The sequence below is a fragment of the Echinops telfairi genome, unplaced genomic scaffold (assembly GCF_000313985.2).
Source record: "Echinops telfairi isolate 266 unplaced genomic scaffold, ASM31398v2 ScPeMD7_443;HRSCAF=831, whole genome shotgun sequence".
NCBI classification, from domain to species: domain Eukaryota; kingdom Metazoa; phylum Chordata; class Mammalia; order Afrosoricida; family Tenrecidae; genus Echinops; species Echinops telfairi.
In genome coordinates, this window is record NW_022104341.1 from 31,278,191 (window position 1) to 31,302,073 (window position 23,883).

The 23,883-nt window shown below is 40.5% G+C and overlaps 1 pseudogene; it reads left to right on the forward strand.

Annotated features, from left to right (window-relative positions):
- The first annotated feature begins 930 nt into the window (after positions 1–930).
- On the forward strand, positions 931–23,576 carry LOC101664615 (annotated as a pseudogene).
- The last annotated feature ends 307 nt before the right edge of the window (positions 23,577–23,883 follow it).

Below are 23,883 nucleotides of genomic sequence, written 5' to 3' on the forward strand. Positions count from 1 at the left end.
TAAAACTTCTAAGTGAGGTTTCAGCTAAGTCTACACAGAAGAAGCCCACCAGCCTATGTGATCCAAGGATTGTGAAAAAAAAAAAATCTAAGATAGGAAGAGGGAGCCATATTAGAGTTAAAATTCTGAGCACTGGTTGTGTAGAAGGGTATGGTATGGATGACACGGCCAAGGAGGAGAACATCATGCTTGCTAAAGTAGAGGAGAGACGAAGATGAGGAAGATCCTCACTAGAAGGATTGACGCAGCGGCTGAAACAATAGGCTCACGCATAGCAGTGATTGTGAGGATGGCACAGGACCCAGCCGGGTCCTTCTGTTGCAGATGGGCTCATGACAGTTAGACTCACCTCAGCTGCACCTAACAACACGGATTACAGTGGAAGCCACAGATCCAATTGCACAGTCCTCACGTGTTTTAAGCCTCAGGAGCATCCCCTTTGCCCATTCCTCAGGGATATGAATAGCCTGGCCATCCGACAACGTGCATTGGAAAACTGACAAATGAAAACATAGCTAAAATTTAAAACCTTATAATATTTTTCTCTTTTGACCCATTTAAAATCTATTCTAGTTTTTATTATTTTCTGCTTTCTTTGACATTGTTGTTGTGGAATATGTTTGCTCTGTTTTTCTGTATATGAAATCCAGGATAGGTAATTGGATTAATGGCTTCTCAGGGTTATGGCAGGGGAGGTTGGGGGAAATGGGAAGCTACTAATAACGAGTACAAGAATGAAGAAAATGTTCTGAAACTTATTGTGGTGATGATTGAACAACTCTTTGTAATATGTTTAAACCATTGAATTGTATGGTATGTGAATTATATGTCAATAAAATTATTAACATTTTTTAAAAGAATAAAAAAACCCTTCCTCATGAGCTGCTGCCTGCTGTCTATCTGTTGGTGGAGATGTATGTATTAACGATAATGCTGCTCAGATTTCAGTGGCGCCTCCAGATGGGTTTAGAAGAAAAACCTTGCAGCCTGCTTCTGCAATGCAGTCAGCTGCTGCGGACTGCACAGCTGCAGCCGTCTCATCGGCAGCCCATGGGGCAGAGTACAGGACCGGGCAATGTTTCTCTCCATTTTTCGTGGGTTCATCCTGAGTTGAGGACTCACTCCAACTCAGCAAACACCAAAATCACCTCCAACTCATACATAAATATTAGTTTGACTGTCAAGAGATTCACAGTAAGGCAGATATGATGATTGCTCTCATATTTCAAATGAGGATGGATTTTCAGAGAGAATCAAATAATTAATTTTAGTCCACAGCGTTAGGTGGTGACCCAATATTTAAACAATTCCAAGTCCCAAACCACACAAAAAAAACAAACTCATTGCCATCGCGTGGATTCAGACTCATAGTGACCCTGAACGACAGGGTAGCATTGCCCTTATAGCTTTTGAGACTGTAACTCTTCATAGGAGTAGAAAGCATCATCTTTCTCCTGGAGAGCAGCTGAGGATTTTGAGCTGTTGGCCTTGTGATTAGCAGCTGAATGGGTAACCACTATGGCACCAGGGCTCTATGTCCCTTCTGCACTATATCACAGACTTCTTCAAAAGGGTGGACACCCTACTCTGTAGCTTTAAAGATAAAAGACTTCTCAATTACTCAAAGCTCATGTCTTTATTATCAAGAGTTCACTAGATTTCATGAGAACTCATTATCTGTGAGTTCTCTGATTACCTTTATATTATTATGTTTATTATATTTCCATCTAAAATTTATCAACAAGTTACATAAACATGGGTAAGCACTCATAAGCATTTCTCGAAATTTCTATGTTCTCAAGACTATTTTCATCACTGAGGATACAATAGTGGATTGTTACATAAATGCCTCTTTATGGAATAAATGTTCGTGTTAATAATAGTTTCTACTCCCGAAGGTCTTATCAACCTACAAGTGCAATTCTACACTGTGGTGTAGGTTGCTATGTGTCAGAATTAACTGGCAATGAGGGGAGAATTAATAATGAAATGAATGTTGGCCCAGCGTAGTTGAGTATCTCTCTGTTAAAGAGAAAGAAGGACTTGTTATAATCCATCAGTCCGGTTCCCATTTCTCTCAGGGATCCATATCCCAGGACCCACTGGCCCAACAGCACTCACACTCTTTTCATCCTCAGCATTTGTGGCTGAGAGGCACGCCTCCACCAAGTCCCCGTTGCTCTTCCTGCAGTCAGAGACGCGCAGTGTGACCCTCTTATGAGTAACCCCTAGTCAGTTCAGATGAGGTGTCCAGCGCTGCCCCCTGGTCAGAAGTCTACAATCAGGATTCCTCAGGGACTTCATGGCGTTGCTCCCATTGCTGGTCTGTTGCACACCCCTTCTCTCTGGGCTGTAGCTTCAGTGCTGCCCTCTGTAGCGTGGTCATTGAGGGAGGGAACATCATGTCTCGAGCTGGGGCTGGCCCTGCAGTCCTCTCTGTTAGCAAGCTGCTCTGTGCAGGAATGTCACCCTCAAGGACTGGCACACTATAATGAGGTCTACTCTCTCCCTGTGGAGACATAAACAATACCCTCCCATGGGTGGATTAGTGCTCCGGATAACAACTAGACACTATTTATATGGTCTTTTCTTTTCTTTTGGGTGTTTATTTAAGATAGGCAGGATAAGCAAGCCCAGGGAGACAGTGACAGGACCATGCAGTATGGAAGGAGAGGAGGTGGGGCCAGGGGAGCAGTGAGCCCACAAGGTACAGGGACAGGGGAACAAGGGAAATAAAATAGGTGGGGAGGAGGGAGTAGCATTCCTGGTCATGTCTGATCGATTGAAACATACCCAAGAGGAATTATTGAGAGGTGAACAATAGGTGACCATGATAGTGGGGCAGGAGAAAAGAAAAAGAGGAAGAATAAAGTAAAAATTATATATAGGCATAAATTAGATATGTATATGTGTAACTATATAAAGATAGGTTTATTTGAACACGTAAATATATATTTATATGTAAGTACAAGGAAGCAGATAGACTTTGGGCCTCTACTAAAATCTTACCTCAGTACAAGAGTGGTTTGTTCTAATAATTTGGCCCTGTATGATATTCACCCTATTAATATGATTGCTAAAGACAAAATGAGTGTGTAAAAAATGTGGTGAAGAAAGCAGATGGTGCTTGGCTATTAAAAGATACAGTGTCTTGGGTCTTAAAGGCTTATGGTCAAACAAGCGGCCATCTAGCAAGGAAGCAACAAGGCCCACATGGAAGAAGCACACCAGCCTGAGTGATCATGAGGTGTTAATAGGAATAGATATCAGAAGTTCAAAAAACAAGCAACCAAATAGACGTGAAGGAGTGTGGGCAAAGTGGAAATCCAAAGTCCACCTTCAAGACAACTGGACAGTCCCTCACAGAAGGGTCACACAGAAAGAAAGTTAAGTCCAGGGTGTGATATAACACTGATGAAACACATAATTATCCTCTATTTCTTTAATAATTCCTTCCCTCACTATTATGCCTCTTGTTTTACCTCATTAATCCTGTTAGACATAAGTATGCTCATTTGTACAATTAAGATCATTGGATCCATGAAAGCCAAGCTAGATAGCCCTCCAGAAATAGTAATGGGAATACTGGTTCCCTGAGTGTACAGGAGGGGTGAGGTAGGAGAGGGGGAAAGGGGAAGCTGACAGTACTGATGAATATATAATCCCACTCAAGGAGAACAAACAACAGAATTATAGGTGAATGGATATATTGGATAGTGTAAGACACGGCAAACAATAATAACAATAATAATATATAACACAACAACAAGGGCTCCTGGGAAGTAGGGTGAGGGGATGGAGGGGATAAAGGAGAGCTGATACCAATGAATTCAAGAAAGAAAATGTTTTTTAAACTGATGGCGGCAGCAATTATACAATTATGCTTATTAATAGTTACAACATCTGTAAGCACTCCCAATAAAATTTAAAAACAAAAATAATAGTCATTTTAGAATGATTAAAATGAAAGTCAGAATCTCCTAATTATCATGCTTTCTTTTCGACTTCATTCTGTGGGAGAATTATCAATGTTCATTTTTCTCAGCTCACCATTCAGAGCTCTGTCTTTAGGGTGCAAACGCTAGCTCTGTCTGATCCATTCGCAACGTACGTGGACCTCAGCTGGACCCCCGAGCTCTCTCAGCTCTTCTTCGTGGGCGAGCTCTGAGAGCCAGGAGAGACCCAATGTACAGCGTGAATTTGCTCATTCATTTCCGTGGAGCTGATGTTCAAAGTTTTCTGACAAATCAATCTCCTCATTTTCTGATGGCAGTGTACAACATTTGGAATTTTATAAAACCATTGACTTGTGACGTTTTATTTCACAACCTGCTGGATTATGCCATCCCTTGGACTCCCTTTTGCATTCTTTCTTGGTCTTATAAGGCCCGTGGCTCTTCGTAGATACTTTGCTTCATTCAAAATTTGTAGCAGGCTTCAGTTGGACCTGTGACTCCCTAATCACGATGATCCGTCAGCATTTTGAACACTATTTTCTCGCCAAGCATCTTGCAACAGTGTTTAGCCATTTTCCATTTAAGAAAATTGAGATCAAGTGTTCCTAGCCAGAGTGAAGATGACCACAAAGATAGATCTAGATACTTATGTCTTAAACTAAGGCAGGAGTCTGAGATGCAGAAACAAAGAGGAAGATTAAGTAATTAAACTTACCATAAAACTTTATTTCTTTTAAAAATATAATTATATTCCTGATTATAAAAACAATGCATGAACATTGGAAAACAAAACAAAAAAGCCGAGATGATGCCGATATATAACAACTAAACCTCCATAATTACACCATCCAGAAATAATCATTGCTAGTATTTTGTTATAAATTCTTTCAGACTTTTTTCTATGCATATATCACCTAAAACAAAACTAAACAGAATGAAATAAGAATGAGATCATGCTCTGCATATTTTGTAACCTTCTTTTTCCTTTTAATATGGTGTGAATATTTTTCCATCTAATAAATAAAGATTTTTATCATCATTTTTATTGGTTACATTTTATGGATGAGCTATCATTCACTTTAGTTTATCCCTTTAGAAACCATTTGTATTTTTCAGAATTTTAAATATTATACTAAATCTTGTTATAAATATTCCTAAACAATATTTTTTCACACGCTTGTCTATTTAATCCGAAGGATAAATGCTTAAAAAATAATTGCAATATCCGAGGGAACTCCATCCTCTCACCCTTTCATGTTTTGTTAGATTAAGTCCAAATTTCTTTGCCTGCCTCTAAAATCATTCAAAACCAGCCTTAGATGCTTCCTTTTCTGGATTTACATGATTCTCACTGACTCTCTTTCCCCTCCATCCGTAGCTTTAGTTTTCGTCCCCGCTGTCTTTCTCTCTGGAATGCTTGCTTCCACATTTTACCATTTCATTAAATTTGTAATTATCCTTTAAGGTCCACCTCTAATGTGGGTTCTTTTCTGTGTATTTTCTAACTTCTCAAAAAGTTAATTTTCCCTCATCCCTCAAAAAGTTAATTTACTCCTGTACATTAATGATTTGTTGGAAGCATAATTATGGGGGGAAAAGTTCTTACCAAATCTTACTAACTCCTTAATAAGCACCCACTCCATGTAGGGCTTTGTGTTGGCTGTGTAAAAAGGGCTTGTCTAATTGATCTTGTACAGCTCATGTTCTTTTCTAGTTTAGTAATGTAGTCATTGAAAAGTTGTTTATAATATTTAAGAAGACTGAACATAACCCGTGTGCCTTTTAACTGGTAATTTAATGAAATTATGCTCCATTGTAATGACACAAAGCGCCCTTGTGACGCAATGGTTAAGTGCTTGGCTGGTCACTGAAAGGTAGGTAGTTTGAACCTTCCGCGTGCTTCTCTGGGTGAAAAAGCTGGGGCTCTGCCGCTTTAAAGGTTACAGCCAAGAAAACCCTATGCGAAGTTCTGCTCCCTGTGGACTTGTTTATGAGACCGAATAGACACGCTGGCACCCAATTGTAATTTCCAATCTCGACCACTAGGTGGCATGGACAACTGATGTTGGCTACCATTATACCAGTTTGGACCAGGGTTTAAAATCAGGGATCATGAACTTTATTTATCTTATGCTAACAATTAACAATCATTAGTTAAGTGGTGCATGTAGAGAACCATTATCATGTATATTCTACTGTAGCGGTGGGGTGGTGGTCTACCATAAGCGTGGGAGCAATGATGTTTACCATATCTGAGCTCGAGAGAGATGGTTGTGACAACTGCGTAGGCTTTGGCAGCCTAAGGGACAATGAGGAGCAGGGTCAAAAGACAAGACTGATGAGAGCACCATCAAAGACAGGCATAGGCAGGAGACAAGGGGGTACGCCCAGGGCCTTGAGCGCTATGGAAAACACCCTAAAGTCTTGTGTGTTAGGGAGAGAGGAAGAAGTGACGCTTCTCTCCTGTTTTAGTGGACCGTTGTCTCTGACAATCGGTCTGAATACCGTCCTTTAGACTCCGGGGCATAGTGACTTGAGGCTCTTCAGTTTCTGATTTTCTTCTCCTCTTTTGCCCTAAGAAAACAGACATAATTTCACATTCTAGACTCTCCTCTGCTGACTAAACATTGCTAGGTTAGTAATACTCCAAGTTATGTGGAGCTAGTCATGGACCTTTATGTGGACCTACGATGCATATTAATTGCCTTACTTTATATATTGTTAGTAACATTTGTTAAGAATATTTCTGAATATGCAAATTCCTCTCATTATTTTTTGGCCTGAAAACAGTTCTGTATGTAGGGTGACTGTATTTCCTGGCTTTTGGGGGGACAATCTGGTTTAAACCTTTCATCCTGCATATGGATTAATAACACTCACTTTTATTGCTAGTGAAACTTGCTCTTAAGTCTGAAGTTTGTTATTAACCCTAGAATAGATTACACAAATGGCAAAAATAATGAAGTAAAAGAGCTGATAAAATTTTTTCAAAGGGCAGCTTCAGAAGACAAAGTGGTACAATGAAATTTGAAAAGACAGAGGTAGAAAAAAAAACACAATAAGAATTTCTGAAGCTAAAGAAAAAAAATCAGGCCTTGAGTGTTAATGTTAAAAGATTTTATGGGTAAAATATTTGAACAATACAGCAAGCACCAAAAAAAAGTTTAGAAACAAAACAAAGGGTCACTGCACTAAAAAGAACTAGTTGACATTAAAGAGTTAGCTTTTGATCAAGAACCAATGATATTTAGAGAGGAAATCCAAGCTTCCCTGTAAGCATTAGCCAAAAACATGGCTCCGAGAGTTGATAGAATACCAATAGAAAGGTTTCCACAAGCTGATGAAGTATTGGAAGCACTCACTCATCTATGCCAAGAAATTTGGAAGACAGATACTTGGTCAACTGGCAAAAAGAGATCTATATTTGTATTCATTCCGAAGAAAGATGATTTAATGGAATGCTCAAACTATAAAAAATGTCCCTGATATTACATAAAGTTAGTAAAACTTTGCTGAAGATTATCTAACAATGGTTCCAGCAGTACCTTGACAGGGAGCTTCCCGAAATCCAGGCTGGATTCAGAAGAGGACATGAGACAAGAGACATCATGGCTAATGTGAGATGGTCTTGGCTGAAGGCAGGGAGAATACTAGAAAGATATGTCCCTGTATCTCATTGATTAGGCAAAGGCATTCGGTTGTGTGAACCATAAAAGGCTATGGGTAGCCCTGGGAAGAGTAGGAATGAGAGAATGCTTCCTGGTGCTTCTGTGGAGCCTGCAGATGAAGCAAGAGGCGGTGGTGCGACAGAGGGAGAGCAGACTTCATGGTCTAAACTCAAGAAAGGTGCGCATCAGGGTTGCATCTTCTCAACACACATTCAAGGTGGTCAGCTGAGCAAATCTTCAGAGAGGCTGGATTATAAAAAGAAGAATGTGGCATCAGGATTGGAGGAAGCTTTATGGAGATGATACAACCTTGCTTGCTGAAAGCGAGAAGGACTTGCAATATTTGTTGATGAAGATCAAGGGTGACAGCCTTCACTCTGGATTACAACTCAACATAACGAGAACCCAAATCCTGGACCAATACAACTGGACCAATAGGTAACATCGTGATAAATGGAGAACAGATTGAAGTTGTCAAGGATTTCATCTTGCTTGGATCTACAGTCAGTGTTCATGGAAGCAGCAGTCAAGAGAGTCTATAAAGCACTCCATCAAGTAAATTATTTAGCACTAGATCTCTTTCAAGTGTTAAAAAGCAGGGATATTACTTTGAAGACTAAGGTGGGTCTGACCCAAACAAGGGCATTTCCGTTGCCTCATATACATTTGAGAGTGGAACATTGAATAAGGAAGACAGAAGAGCAATCGATGCATGTGAATTACAGTGCTGGTGAAGCCTATTGAAAATACCATGGGCTGCAGGAAGAACACACAGATCTGTCTTGGAAGAAGTACATCCAGAATGCTCCTCAGGGCAAGAGTGGTGAGACTTCTTATGTATTGTGGACATGTTATAAGGAGAGACTCGTTCCTGGGAATGGACCTCATGTTTGGTAAAGTGGAAGAGCATCAAAAAAGAGGAAGACCCGGGACAAGATGCACTGACCCAGTGGCTACAACAAGGGGCTCAGACACAAGAACTATGATGAGGATGGTGAAGGACCCAGTAGGGTTGTGTTTTGCTCTGGCTTACATAGGGTTACTATGAGTCAGAACCAACCAGCAACAATTTTTAATCACATCATAGAAGCTTCGTTTGTCCCAAAGTATATAGTTTGGATGGTAAGAATTGAAAGTGTTTGTGGACACTTGACCTTTTCAGATTGACCTGAATAATACAATGAAAAAATATCTTTAATATAACTCTTAAGTGAAAAGAAACAGCAAAATAAGTGGTATGGTTGGGAATTAAACTCTTATTCGAGGTTGGGGAAGGGAGCTATGGAATAGGAGGAGCTGTAAATTATTTTTAATACGGAAATACATCTCATTAAAACAGTATATTTAATAGTTTAAGCAATTAAGCATCATAATAACTTGGTAACTATTTTGGTCTTTGGAGAAAAACTCAGTATTAATTCAAAATTATTAAAAAGTCTAGGAAGTTTATGAAGGTTTTTTTTTGACATTTTCCATCACATATTAGCATCAAACAATGATTTCCAAATTACGTGATATTCTCAGGAACTCTTAAGAGCCTTAGAATCAAAATAACTCCATTAGTAGCAATAGATTCAATGAGGCTTAGTTTTAATTGCACTTAGGAGAACCTATTTGTTTTTAGCATTTGAAAGCAAGTCTAAATTGTGTCCAGTGGGGGCACTTAGAGTAGTAGGCTTTGGCACCTGCCTCAGGTAACGAAAGTTTTTGTTTATTTCATTAGCGCTTGATGCTTTGACAGACTATGACTTTGCACTTACTGCAAGAAGAGCTGCCAGCCATGCCTGCTGGGAGAAGCTAGTATGGGACTAGCAATGAACTTCTGAAAGAAGTTATTATGCTTCATCTGGTTGATCTCCCATGCAAATAAAAGAAGCATTTCATACTGTAGCTAAATGGAATTGGTATTTCACCCAATGTAAATGTATGCCAGCATGCTTTCTGGCTTTTATCAAACACTGCATCGTTCTCTAAAGTTGGTTCCAAGTTCATCCATCTATAGGGGAGCTATAAGGTAGAACTGGAGTAATGTAGACTCATGGATCTGCAAAGAAATAAAAAAGAAGTGTCCTGACCAGCATGCATTTATTAATAATACCTGAGCACTTGCTGTTAGGCTGATTCTAGGGATCTCCTCACAAAGATTCTGTGGGCTGCTGATGAAGAATAGGCCTTTTCACAAGTACCCACAGTATCATTCTGGTCTCTCCTTCCACCCTCCACTTAGGACTGAACCAAGCCTCGGGGGAGATGAAAAGTGGTGAGAGGTGAGGGCTTAACCTTCAAAGGAATTTAGAATTGCAACCCCCCTTGATACGAAATAGTAATATATATTATGCTATTTCCTAGAACATATCAGATATACTCCACTTTAGGGCTTTTGAGCTTTTTAGCTACTCAAAACTCTCTTCCTGCAAACACTTTTTGGATCATTCCTAATCCCTTGCAGACCTGCATTAAGATGCCACCTTTGCGGCTCCTTCTCTCCACATTCAAGATAGCAACCTGGGAAGTCTTTCTATATTATTCTCTATCGCTTTAACCGTTTGATGTATTAGCTTCATACTCTATAATACACTTATTTGTCTCTTTCTGAAAAGCACCCAAAAGAGACAGCAGTATATATTCTGCTCTGGTCACTTTAAAAATATCCAGTACTTACAGTAATGTCTGAAACATAATAGGGCTCAATACATCTATTTGGTCATTGTTGTTGTGAAGCACCTTCAGGTGGGTCCCCACTCATAGCAACCCATGTACAGCAGAGCAAAAACCCTCTAGGTCACCTGCCCACTTCACAAGTATTCTCATGTTTGAACCCATCCGTGCAGCCACTGCATCCACCCATCTTGTTGAAGGGCTTCCCCTTTGCTCCCCACTCTACAGTACCAAGCATGGTGTCCTTCCCTAGGGTTGGTCTCCCCAGACAACATGCTCTCATACTTGATCTTGCCCCTCATGCTGCTAAGGAGCATTCTGGTTGTACTTCTTCCAAGACAGATTTGTTTGTTCTTTGAGCGGTCCATGGTAAAGAAAAGTTTCTTTGCTAGCACCAGAACTCAAATGCTCTGAGTCTTCTTCAGTTTTCCTTATGCAGTGGCCAACATTCAGACGCACATGAGGCCAATGAGAATACCATGGATTGGGTCAGGTACCCAGCAGTCTTCAAAGTAACCACCTTGCTTTTCAACACTTGAAAGAGGTCGGGTGTAGGAGATTTACTCAAATGCAACACATCTTTTGACCTCTTGACTGCTGCTTCATGAGCATTGGTTTGTGGATCTCAGCAAGATGAAATCCTTTGACAACTTCAATCTTCCCTCTGTTTATCATGATGTCACTTATTGGGTCAGTAGTGAGTATTTTCATTTTCTTATTTTGAGTTATAATTCCTTCTAAAGGTTGGAAAGTTTTGATTTTCATCAGCAAGTGCACCATCTTCTTCATTTTCAGCAAGCAAAGTTGTGTTATCTGCATATAAACGTTGTTAATAACCATCCCTGATCACTAAACGTTCTTCATATAATCCATGTTCTCTGATGATTTGCTCAGCATACAGAATGAATAACTATGATCAGAGGATGTAACCCTGACATGCCCTTTTCCTGGTTTTAACCCGCACAGTCTGCCCTTGTCCTGTTAGCACAACTGCCCTTTCCCTGAACAGGCTCCACCATGCAGTGTTCTGAGACTCCCATTCTTCTTCAGGCTCATAGTAATTTGTTATTGTCAGCACACTCAAATGCCTTAGATAGTCAGTAAAACACAAATAGACATTTTTCTGGCATTCTCTGTTTTCAGCTAAAATCCATCTGAGACCAGCAATGAGATCCCTTGTTCCACATCCTCTTCTGAAACTGACCTGAACTTCTGGCAGCTTCTTGTCAATGTACTGCTGCAACCATTGTTGGATGATCTTCAGCAAAATTGTATTTGTAATATTAATGATATTATTCCATAATTTGAGCATTCTGTTTGATCATCTTTCTTCGTAATTGATACACATATGGAATTGTTACAAAGGTAGCCAGGTGCCTACCTTCCGAATTTCCTGGCATAGACAAGTGAGTCCTTCATCAGCTTGTTGAAACATTTCAATTGGCATTCCATCGATTTCTGGCATTCCTTATTTTTGGCTAATGCGTTCAATGAAGCTTGGAATTCTTATTACTGGTTCTTGCGTATATGCTACTTCCTGAAATGGTGGAATGTTCATTTGGGATAGTGACTCTGTGTATTCTTTCCATCTTCTTTTGATGCTTCCTGCATCGTTCAGTATCTTACCCACAGACTCAGTAGTGCAACTCGATGGTTGAATATGTCCTTTAGTTCTTTCAGTTTAAGATACGGTGAGTGCGTTCTACTTTTGTTCTTCTAACTCTAGGATTGTGCACATTTCACTGTAATGTTTTACTTTGTCTTCTTGAGCTGCCCTTTAAATTGTCTGTTAAGCTCCTGGATTCATCATTTCTTCCCTGTGTCTTAGCTACTCTATGATTCAGAGCAAGTTTCAGAGCCTCTTCTGACATCCGTGCTGAGCTTTGCTTCTTTCCTGTCTCTTGAATGACTTTTTGCTTTCTTCATGAATGACGTCCTTGATGTCCCCCCACAGCTCATCAAATCGATCACTAGTGTTCCGCGCCTCAAATCTGTTCTTGAGATGTTCTCAAAATTCTGGTGGGGTGGACTCAAGGTTGATTTTTTTGGCTCTTGTGGAATTATTTTAAATTTCTTCAGCTTTATGCTAAGCTTACACAAGAGCAATTGATGTTTTATATCACAGTCAGTCCCTGGTCTGGTTTTAGCTACTGATATTGAGCTTCTCTCTGGCCTTTTCCCATAGACATAATCAATTTGATTTCTGTGTTTTCCATCTGGAGAAGTCCACATGTATAGTCACCTTTTGTGTTGTTGAAAAAAATATTTGTGATGAAGAAGTAATCTTGCAAAATTCTGTCATGTAATCAGCAGCTTCATTTCTATCACAATGATGACCATATTTTTTGTTTCCAACTTTTTCCCAATTGTTAATAATTATTAATGTATCCTTGCAACCATGCATTCTACTGATGTAGACAATGTCTTCAATGTTTCTTTAATGGAAAATTTAGAGACAGAGTTCCTACAGCTTAAACCTATTTTATTTATTTTTTATTGTGGTGACATTTGGAAAAAGCTGAAGGCAAAACACTAAAACAAAGGTCAGTGAAGGAAATACTGAAGGGTTTTTTGTTTTCACTTGAGGCCTGGGGTGATCTTCCTTCTCAATAGTCTAGTGTCATTTAAAAAAAGAAAAAAGTACTTTTTTTTGATAAGGCAATGCTGACATTGTGCTTCAGGGTTGCTAGGTCTTTGACAGGAACAGGCTTCATGGGTGGGCAGAGGAGCCCATCGACCATTCTCAAATCACGCTGACCTGGGATCTCAAGGACAACAGGACGGATTATTCATCCTCTTAGGTCTTTGGGATGAGATTGGGTCACTCACTTGGATAATTGTATTGGCTGGTTTAGCTACTACAACTGGCTACATGGATGCCAGCCTAATGTTTACCAACCCATGTATGTCCTTCCCAAAGTAGAGAACTTTGGTAGCTTTTATTTTTCAATGTTTGTGAATATCTTCATCTTATCTGTGTCCTAAACCACATAGCTTGTAGAGTCCTAGAAAACAATTCAAATACTCATCAAAATCAAGTATTTAGGGAGATATTTTTGACTGTTATTCCTCATACTTCTGAATTCCTGAAACAAACAAGCAATAATATATTAATTTACCATTACAGAAGGAATACATGGTATTTGTCAATTTTGTTGATGGATACTTAAGATTAGTTTGACCTTTGATTCTGATCATTCTCAACCAGTAAGGATGAATTAATTTGGTTATTGAAGTATGAGATCCATTCTATTTTCTAAATTTATTACCATTCCTATATTCATCTAGAGATAAGAAGGTTGTTTTAATTTTAATTTCACCTAGACTGAAAGCCATCTGGTGAGATTTTACCTCCTCCTAGTTACTGTGTTTTATGCAGGATTCTCTAGAGCATCAAAAACAGGACACTGTTATGTAGACATAAGTGTCAGTACAGAGGGCTCAGTTCAACTCACTGCCATGGAACAGTTAATATACTGGAAGTCCTTGGACTCCTGTGGGCTGCAGGGTCCGAGGTCAAGGAAGCAGACAGCAGCGTCCTCCCTTGGACAACGAAGGCAAAGACTGCCTGCAGGTAGCCAGCAGCAGTGTGGGTCAGCAACAATCAGTCGCTCGGGAGCTTAGCCTAGCAGGCACAGATGCGATATCAAACTCGAGCAATGTAAGGCAACAGGATCCACCAGCCTCAAGGTCAAGTGATGTATGCACCAGCAGTGTGGTGAAGCAGGTCTTGAAGGAGCCAGAAGCTCTAGTGACACGATCCATGATCCACGGGTTGACTTGGCCCACAGGTGGTATAGCACACAGGTTGAAGCAGAGAACTAGCTGAAGCAGAGAACAAAAGAGAGGAGGGGGCAGGCCTGGCAGAGCCATTTATCTCTTTGCCCTCCAATCAAACTGCCACCTGATTAATTTCACATGTTCCTTTTGGCCAAGTTAGTACAATAACCCTAACTATCACCATTATCCAATAGGAGAGGTAGAAAACACAGATCTTGAGACTTTAACTCCTTGGCCCAGAGTTCAAGAGGCCAGCCTCAAGTATCACATGCAATGTCTAACCCGTGAACAGAGCCTATGGAAACCTCATCCTCCACTCAGCGATATTGCATTTGTAAGATAATATTAATACAAAATGTTAATGCTCTGTGGATCATTATCTGGCAGCAGACCAACAGCAGAGCAGAAAACATTAACAACTAAAAGGAGTTTGGGATTCCTTGGAGTTTCGAATTGTTGTTCATTACAAAAAGCCACCCAAATCATCTTGAGCCGATTCATAGAGAATTAAATAGACTTGGTTTAATAAAATTTTCAGGTCTCTGAATAAGTTATGAATGCATCTTGACTGTTAGAAGGGTACATTGGCATTAGGAAATGGTAATGAACAGATATTCAGGAGCGGTGGGAGGGAAAAAACCCCTCAGCTGATCATCCCATTTGAAACCGATTAAAAGCTGATGAAATGAAAGTTTTTTCACGGGTAGATGTGCAACAAGTCATGAGTTGTGGACTTTAATAATATATTTTCTTCAGAAGCAATAACACAGCAATTAGGAGATGCTCATTGAGGTAGAAAGAATGGTAACTGCTGTGCAGATTAGGTTTGCTGAAGAGAACTCTCAGACATACAGTAAAGCAACGTACTCCAGGCTCTTGTTGGTGTGTAATTTCTACTTTATTTACCTATCATCTCAGTTAAAGAGGACTCCTGGCAGTAATGAGGCTACATAGAATAGTTTAAGATGCTACAAATTATATCAAAGATAAATCTAATGATTACCTATTCTAATGACAGTGCAATCTTGTTTTTGTCCTTGTGGGGAAATTGTATGGCTGTGAAAAGCTTATGGCTGGGGAGAGTGGCACGGTACAAATATATCCATTATTTTCCTGCCTGCTTTGCTTCTGCATGGCTGTTCATGAAAGCTAGGTAATTTATTCGAGCAGGAACCACTTACTGAATGGTTCATAGACCTTTCACTGGTGCTGCATGGCCTGGAAGCAACCTGGCAAATATATAAAAATAATAAGCTGGAAAACAGGATGGAAAATTTTCCAGTGAGGGGAGAGTGACCTACACTGGTGCTACCAAAATAAGGGGAAGGAGGGGCAGGTGAAAATAGCATATTGTCACCTCATTTCTAGTTACTGTAATTGCCTTAAAAGTAAACACCTGTACGGGACACATAATGAAACTTTAGAACAGACCGTATTTCTCAGGACGTCCGTATGCACCGAGGGTGAAAGCTAGAGACAACAGAACCGCTGAACAGAGTTCTGAGATCCACTGTGTGAGCAATCGCTGCAAGATGCCAAGACATCAAGAAAAATGTTCCTTTTGTCTTAATTGTATCATGCCCCAGATCAAATGTTTTTATTTTCATTTTTTCGTAATTATCTCTGCCTTCCCCTTTCACACACACCCCCCCCCACCTCCTGCCAATCTTTTCGGACACAAAGAAGAAAGGCTTGGATATGTTTAAAACAACAACAAACCCAACAACTCATCTTTTTAAGTGGAAAGATGTTTGAGATAAGTCTCTGTTAGTGTGACAAACAAGTGGCTTTCTGATTGCAGCCCAACATGTAATCATGACACCACCAGGGCTCTTTTGCAGGACATACAGAATAAATGATGAGAGGCTGTATCTCACAAGGTGATTAGATGACATAGAAGAGGTGAAGAAGAAAAATCGAGAGAGGTGCTGTCAGCCATCCAAGCAGATGCGTCTGAAACGTGTTTCCAATAATGGAATTGCAGATTTGACAAATATATTAAGTGTAATGGAGAGTACTTTGAAGGTGATAAGGTTGTTCTGTAAAAAATTTAAATACATAACTTTGAATAAATAATCCTGGTTTTTTTGGGGGGGGTACCCCCTCATCGTATGTTTGTGTGTATGTGTGTGTGTGTGTGTGTGTGTGTGTGTATACATATCTCAGAACACTTGCCAATTGAATATTTTTCACATGTACATTTCAGTGACATGATCCACAGTGTTTTCATTGGTTGACCTCAGAAATAGATCTACAGGTCTTTTCTAGTCCATTTGGAAGCTTCCCTGGCAACTTTTCAGTGTAATAACAATACATAAGTCTCCGCTAACAGACAGGTGATGCTTGTGCCTGAAGTACATCGACTGAGAATTCAACCAGGACCACCTGCAAGGAAGGGGATAATGCCACGCCTGAACTACCGCTTCCTCTATATTTGCATTTATCAGTAACACCGCTTATTTGACTGCGTGATTAAGGATGGGAGTTGACCCTTTAACCTACTTAAAGGTAGAAAATGCTTCCTCATCCTTCAGGCACCTCTCAGAGTCCCAGATCGCAAAATCCCTGGCACGCTTCCTTACTCTGCACTCCTGAGCCCGTGGTACTCAGAGCAAACCAAGTCCCCTGCCATTGTCCATTCTGACTCATAGGGACCCCAGGTAGGGTTTCTGAGAATGAAAATTTGTACAGCAGTACACAGCCCCATCTTTACATCTGGGAGCAGCTGGTGGATTTGAACTGCTGATGTCACACTTATCAGTCGAATAAATAACCCACAGCCCTACCAAGGCTCCTTGGTAGCACTGCTAATTGGCATACCCCTGCCTCTCTTAGATCTTCAAGGGGACTTCAGGATCTTTTCCGCCTTCCTCTTCTGTCAACTCCTGCCAACTGTCAGCCTATGCATGAAAGGAAACCCACTTGTGCCCCTCCAGCTCTGAAATTATAAGTGGGAGGAAGTGTGGTGTCATCTTCAACTCTGGGTTAGAATATTGGCTGACGTATTCTTTTTCATTTTAAGCTACTCTGACCAGTTCTATTAGGGGAATGGAGATTATGAGTAGTATAAATAGTTAACTGCTACTAACAGAAAGGTTGAGAGTTTGAACCCACTCAGAGGTAGCTTGGAAGAAATGTCTGGCAATTTGCTTCCAAAAGGTCTTGCTTTGAGACCTTAAACTCAGTGAGTTTAAACTCACTGCCATCAAGTTAATTCTGACTCATAATGACCCTCTAGAACTAGGCAGAACTACTCCTGCAGGTTTCAGAGACTAAAGTCTTTACAGGAAGAGAAAACCTCATCTTTCTCTCCTAAAGGTCAGACCACTGAAAATCCTTTCAAGCAGTTACTTTGCAGCACCAGCAGTTGCCCCGGTTGGCATCAACTCAAGTGTTTTATTGTATGGGACACAGTCCTGAATGTACAATGAAAAGACATGCTTCGGATAATTGCATTATTGTTGTTGTTAAGTGTTGACTTGGTTCTGACTCAAAGCGACATTATGTTCAACAGAAGGAAACACTGCCCAGCCCTGGCGCCATCCTCACAATTGTTTTTATGTTTGAGTCCATTGATGCGGCCACTGTGTCAACCTATCGTGTGGCAGGGCTTCCTCATTTTGACTACCCTTCTACTTTACCAACGTACGATGTCCTTCTCCAGAGATGGGTCCCTCCTGACAACACGTTTAATATACATGAGCTGAAATCTCTCCATCCTTGCCTGTAAGAAATAGTCTGGCTGTACATCTTCCAAGACAGATTTTTTTGTTCTTTAGGCAGTCCTTGGTACTTCCAATATTCTTCTCCAGCACCACAATTCAAATGCTTCAGTTCTTGTTTGGTCTTCCTTATTCAATGTCCAATTTTTCCATGCATATGAAGCAACTGAAAATACCATGGCTTGGGTCAAGATCACCTTAGTCCTCAAAGTAACATCCTTGCTTTTCAATACTCTAAAGGGGTCTTGTGCAGCAGAGTTACCTAATGCAACTCATCTTTTGATCTTTTGAACGGCTTCTTCCAGGAGCAGACCATTATGAATCTCTGTAAGATGAAATTCTTGACAACGTCAATCTTTTCTCTGTTTATATAATGTTAACTACTGGTTCAGTTGTGAGAATTTTTGTTTTCTTTACACTGAGTTGTAATCCATACTGAAGACCACAATCCTTGACCTTCATCTTCAATTGCATCACGTTCTTCTCACTTTCAGCAAGCAAAGTTATGTCATGTGAATATCAAAGTTTGTTGATAAGTTTTGCTCTAATCCTGATCCTGCATTCTTCATATAATTCAGTTACTCTGATGGTTTTCTTAATATGCATAATATACAGACTTGAATAAGTATGGTGAGATGCTACAACCTTGACACACACCTTTCCTGATTTTATGTCATACAGTATTTACACAACTGCCTCTTGGTCCAGGTCTAGTTTCCACATGAGCACAATGTAGTGTTCTGTGGTTCCCATTCTTCTCAGGGCTATCCATAATCCATTATGATTGCACAATCAAATGTCTTAGCATAGTCGATAAAATACAAGTAAACATATGTCTGGTATTCTCTTCTTTCAGCTAAGATCCTTCTGACATGAGCAATTATCCTGTGTTCCATGTCCCCTTTGAATCTGCCCTGAACTTTTGGCAGGTCCCTGTCAATGTACTGCTGCAACCATTGTTAGGTGATCTTTGGCAATATTTTACTTGTATGTGATATTAATGATGCTGTTCTATAATTATCACATTCTTTGAGATCTACCTTTCTTTGGAATAGATACAAATATGCATCTCTTCCAGTCAGTTGACCAAATACCTCTCTTCCAAGTTTTTTGGCATAGACGAGTGAGTGCTTCCAGTATTTCATCAGTTTTTTGAAACATTTCAACTGGTATTTAAGCAGTTCCTGGGCCCTTGTTTCTGGTGTATGCTTTCAGTGCACCTTGAACTTCTTCTGTTGGTCCTCTTGGTTCTTACTAACATGCTACTTCTCTAAATTATTGGATGCGGATTAGTTCTTTTTAGTTCAGTGGCTCATGTATTCTTTTCCATCTTCTTTTGATGCTTCCTGCATTGTTTAATATTTTCCCCATAGAATCCTTCAATATTGCAAATGGAGGCTTGGCTTATTTCTTGATTTCACTTTCAGATACGCTGAGAATGTTCTTCTTTGTTTTCTATCTCTAGGTTTTTGCACATTTCATTATATTCGACTGTATCTTCTCAAGTTGGTTTTAAAAATTGGCTGTTCCACTCCTTTATATCATCATTTGTTCTGTGCAGGTCTCAGAGTGTCTTCAGACATCCACTTTGATCATGTCTTTCTTTGTATTATTAGGATACACAATGACTTAATGTAATCAGAATATATCATTCATTTTCCCCCTAGACATGCTGTATTACCATGGGTCTCTGCTCTGGGACACTTTGCACTTCATTGGGAATTTCTTAAAGCCTTGGAATCCTCTAGAAGGTTCACTAAATTCAGCCTCAAAGGAGGGATAAGATGTCTCAGCGGAGGAAGGAGCAAAAGTGAGGGTTTAAAGAAAGGCAGTATAGTTCTAGGTCAGAGATAGCTGTCAGCAAACTTGATTTGTAAAGTTTCAGATAGCACATATTTTAGATTTAGTGGGATATACAGTTTGCATTACAATTACTCACCTGGGTCACTACAGGGCAAAAACTGTCATATACAACATGTAAATTCAGTTAGGCTGTGTTGGTATAAAACTTTATTTACCAAAACAAAAAGTCAAACAAACAGGTGGCAGGCTGCATTTTGCCAGGGAGCCACAGGTTCCAAACCTTTGCCCAAACAAGGAGAAAAGGGTTTGGGCAGCACACGGTAGAATCTCCCCTGCAGCAGTGCTAGTAGCTGTGTGACTTTTCGATAGCCTGAGATCTTCTCTGAGCTTTAGTTTAGTTTTCAAATCAGTTTCTTTCTTTCTTTTGTTTAAAGGATGTAGCATTTGCCTTTTTTTAAATTTTAGTGTTATTGTGCAGATCAAGTAAGATAATGGATGAGCTCGTCCTTGGTAAACTATAAAACAACACACACATGTAATCCTTTAGGGGCGTGCAGAAATGCCCATTAAAGACAGCTGTGACTCTTTGCCATCTCTAGAAACAAGACCCTTCAGACTGGGACAAAATAAGGGAAACCACTATTTTTGTTTTAAAGCATTTGGATATTAGTTAAAATTATTCCTGAAAATCCAAAGGATTAAACTAATCCAATTCTTGGTTTATTCTTTCTATGACTACCCTAGCTTGGCTCTAGCTTTAAAATTTAGTATAGTTAGAAAAATACAGCAATGGTTGATTACATCAGCCAACCTGAAGGAAAGATTTATTTAGAGCACTTATTACAAATGTAGCTGGAATTTCTTTGGAAAATATTTCTTCTAATTATAAGTCAAATTTAACATTACATGCAAAGTTTCTGTCTTCATTTCAAAGAGACCCACAGATCTCTGAGGACTTTAAACCTCCTTGATTGTTTTTCCTCTTAGAGATTTGCCTTAAACTTTTCTTTTTCCTCTAACGTATTGCTCTTCATTGTTGCTGTTTTCTGCCTTTTACACTTCCTTACAATTAGAATTTATCTTTACCTGAAGTTATTTGCTTTCCAAACTGGAGCTTGGTTATAGAGAGAAGAAAGGGGGAGCATATTGGGTTGGCTGTCCTGTTCTTCACTTTCCCTATATTTTTACCTGCTAGTCTGGGGGGTATTTGTCTACGGGTACAGACTCTGGTGAAATGAAATAATTTTTTAAAAAATCAATTGATCAATCAGTGATTAAATCAAATGTATTTGTATCTCACTATGATCAACAAGGAGGAACTTATCCCGTGTGTGTGTGTGTGTGTGTGTGTGTGTGTGTGTATGTGTGTTTTCCCTTACCCATTCTATTCCAAAGTGATCGGAACATAGTGAAGAATCTGAAACTAGCATGATAAGTATGACTTAAGGATGGAAAAACTCTTGGAAGATGCAAAAGCATTCTATGAGTAAGTGCAAGACAATATTACTTCTGTCATGCCAACCAAAAATAGCAGCACTGTAGCATGCTTGTCCCTACCAGCGCTACCAAAGATTTCACTCAAAATATAGTATAATGTCCATTTACTGTTTACAGTTCTACATTGATGATGTATTATCAATAAAAAACCTTTGAAAGTCAAAGTAAGTGTGTTAGGCAGGGTTCTCCAGAGAAACAAAACCAGGATACGCATGATTAGATAGATAGATAGATAGATAGATAGATAGATAGATAGATAGATAGATAGATAGGTTTATACAGTGAGAAGGAATAAAACAGCCAATTAGTCTACACATCAGTAAAAAGGACTCAGTTTAACTCACTTTAATGGAACAGTTAATATACTGGAAGTCCTTCAACTCATGTGAGCTGCCAGGTCCACGGTTAAGGAAGCAGACAGTAGAATCCTCCCTTGGGCAAGGCAGGCAGAGTCTGGCCGCAGACAGCAAGCAGCAGTGTGGGTCAGCAACAGTGGCTCAGGAGCTTAGTGAAGCAGTCCCAGATGGGATACAGAACTCAAGCAATGCCAGGTAATAGAAGCCAGCAGTCTCAAGCTCATGCATTGTATGCACTGGCAACTTGAGATCTCGAAGGAGCCCCAAGTTCTAGCTACACCATCCACAATCCACTTTTTGTAGCATGGCTTGCAGAAAAATATAGCATCATACTCTAAGTAATACTCAATAATAATTGCAAATTTGTTATGTCAGTCCTTTTGTAATCTCTAATAGAAGCCCTGGTGGCACTGTTGGGAATTAGACTGATAACTCCAAGGTTGGTGGTTCAAATCCTCCAGCCACTCTGCAGAAGAAAGGGGAAATCATCTGCTTCTGTAAGGATTTACAGCCTCAGAAATCCCATATGGGATTGCTATAGGTCAGAACACACTCCATCGCAGTGGGTGGTGGTGGTGGTAGACTCTAATTATCCCTGTTGATGTAACGGTTATGAACTGGATTATTTGTACCCACCCTGTAGGAAAAAAGACCCGGTGATCTGCTCCCCTAGGATTGCTGTTGTTCGGTGCTATCAAGTAGGCTATGACTCATAGGACCCATGTGCACAGCAGAGGGAAACATTGCCCGGCCTTGCATTATTCTGCACAGTTTTATGTTGGAGCCCATCGTTGTGATGCAGTGTTACTTTGGCGCCCCCTGGGTCAACCCCTCTCAGGGAGGGTCTTCCTCTTTTTCATGGCTCCTCTACTCTACCAAGCATGATGTCCTCATCCTGGGACTGGTCACTTTTGTTAACACCAAGAGTACTTGAGATGAAATCTTACCCTCTTAGCATCTAAGGAACATTCTGGCTGTACCTTCTCCAAGACAGATTTCATGGTACTTTCAAAATTCTTTGCCAATGCCACAATTCAAATGATTCAATTCTTCTTTACTCATTGCTCAGTCTTCGCATGCATATGGAGCCAGGAAAAACACTGGGGCTTGGAGGATATGCACACCCAACATAGAGTCTTCACAGCTCTATTCCTTCTTCTGCAGTCACTCAGCAGCACTGTTAGGCATTCGTCTGCTGACCAAAAGGTTGGCAGTCCGAACCCATTAGCTGCTCTGCAGCAGAAAAGTGTGGCATCTGTGACAGTAAAGGTTACAGTCTTGGAAACCCTACTGGGGCAGTTCAACTCTGTCCTGTAGCTCTATTAGAAGTCAGAAATTATTCAGTCTCCTACTTGCCTGGCATTATACTAAGTGCTGGGGATATAACGATGGGCTAAAATATGATCACTATCCTTGGCTTAGAATCTAGTAGGGAGAAAGAGATATGGCTCAATCATGCTGTAAATAAATATAAATTCATAGATATGTAATGCAATTAATTGTATATATTCGGGTGGCGCGCTGGCCTCGGTCTCCTCCGCCATCGCCTCAGCCTGCGGGGCCGGGACCTGCTGCACTTCCTGCGGCTGGTGGGGCAGCTCAAGTGTTTCCAGGAGCAGACAGCCTCTGTTTCTCCCTGGGAGTGGCTGGATTCAAACTGCTGACCTTGTGACTAGCAGCCCAACACTTAACCCATTGTTTCACCAGGGCTCAGAGAGGGACCCAAGGACCGGCTGAGTGTGCAGACATGTAGAGAAGCCAGAGAGTGTGTCTGATCACATGTACAGGATGGCAGTCATGGCTCTGGTGACCAAAGATGGCCAGCTTAACAAAGACCGATGTGTACGCCTCGCCCTGGTTCACGATATGGCAGGATGCATCGTGGGGGACATAGCACCAGCAGATAAGGTCCCCAAAGAAGAAAAACATAGGCGGGAAAAGGAGCACGAAACCCAGTCCAGCGCAGAAGCGAAGTATGTGAAGCAGCTGGACCTGTGTGAGACGATTCTACAGGCATCGGAGTACGACGACCTTGACAACAAACCCGGGAGATTGCAAGACTTCTACGATTCCACAGCAGGAAAATTCAGTCACCTTGAAATAGTCCAGCTTGTTTCTGAACTTGAGGCAGCATAGCCACCGCCGCCGCCGCGCCACGCCCCTGAGAGAGGCTCTAGGGCTGTGGTCCTGGAACTGACATGTGATTTTGTTTCCCCTTTTCACAGCATTGGGTTTGCCCCTGTCAGTGTTGGTTTTCCCAGATGTGAGTCTGTTTGCTTTCATTTGACTGGACTCCCAAGCAAGCCACGTGATGTCATTTGGGCAGTAAAAGGAGCTATGGAACAAAAAAAAAATTATATATATTCATTGTCTACTTCTATACCTCTCAGCCATTCCGCAGCCCCAGAATCTGTCTGGAAACCTCTGTGTACTACCAATGCTG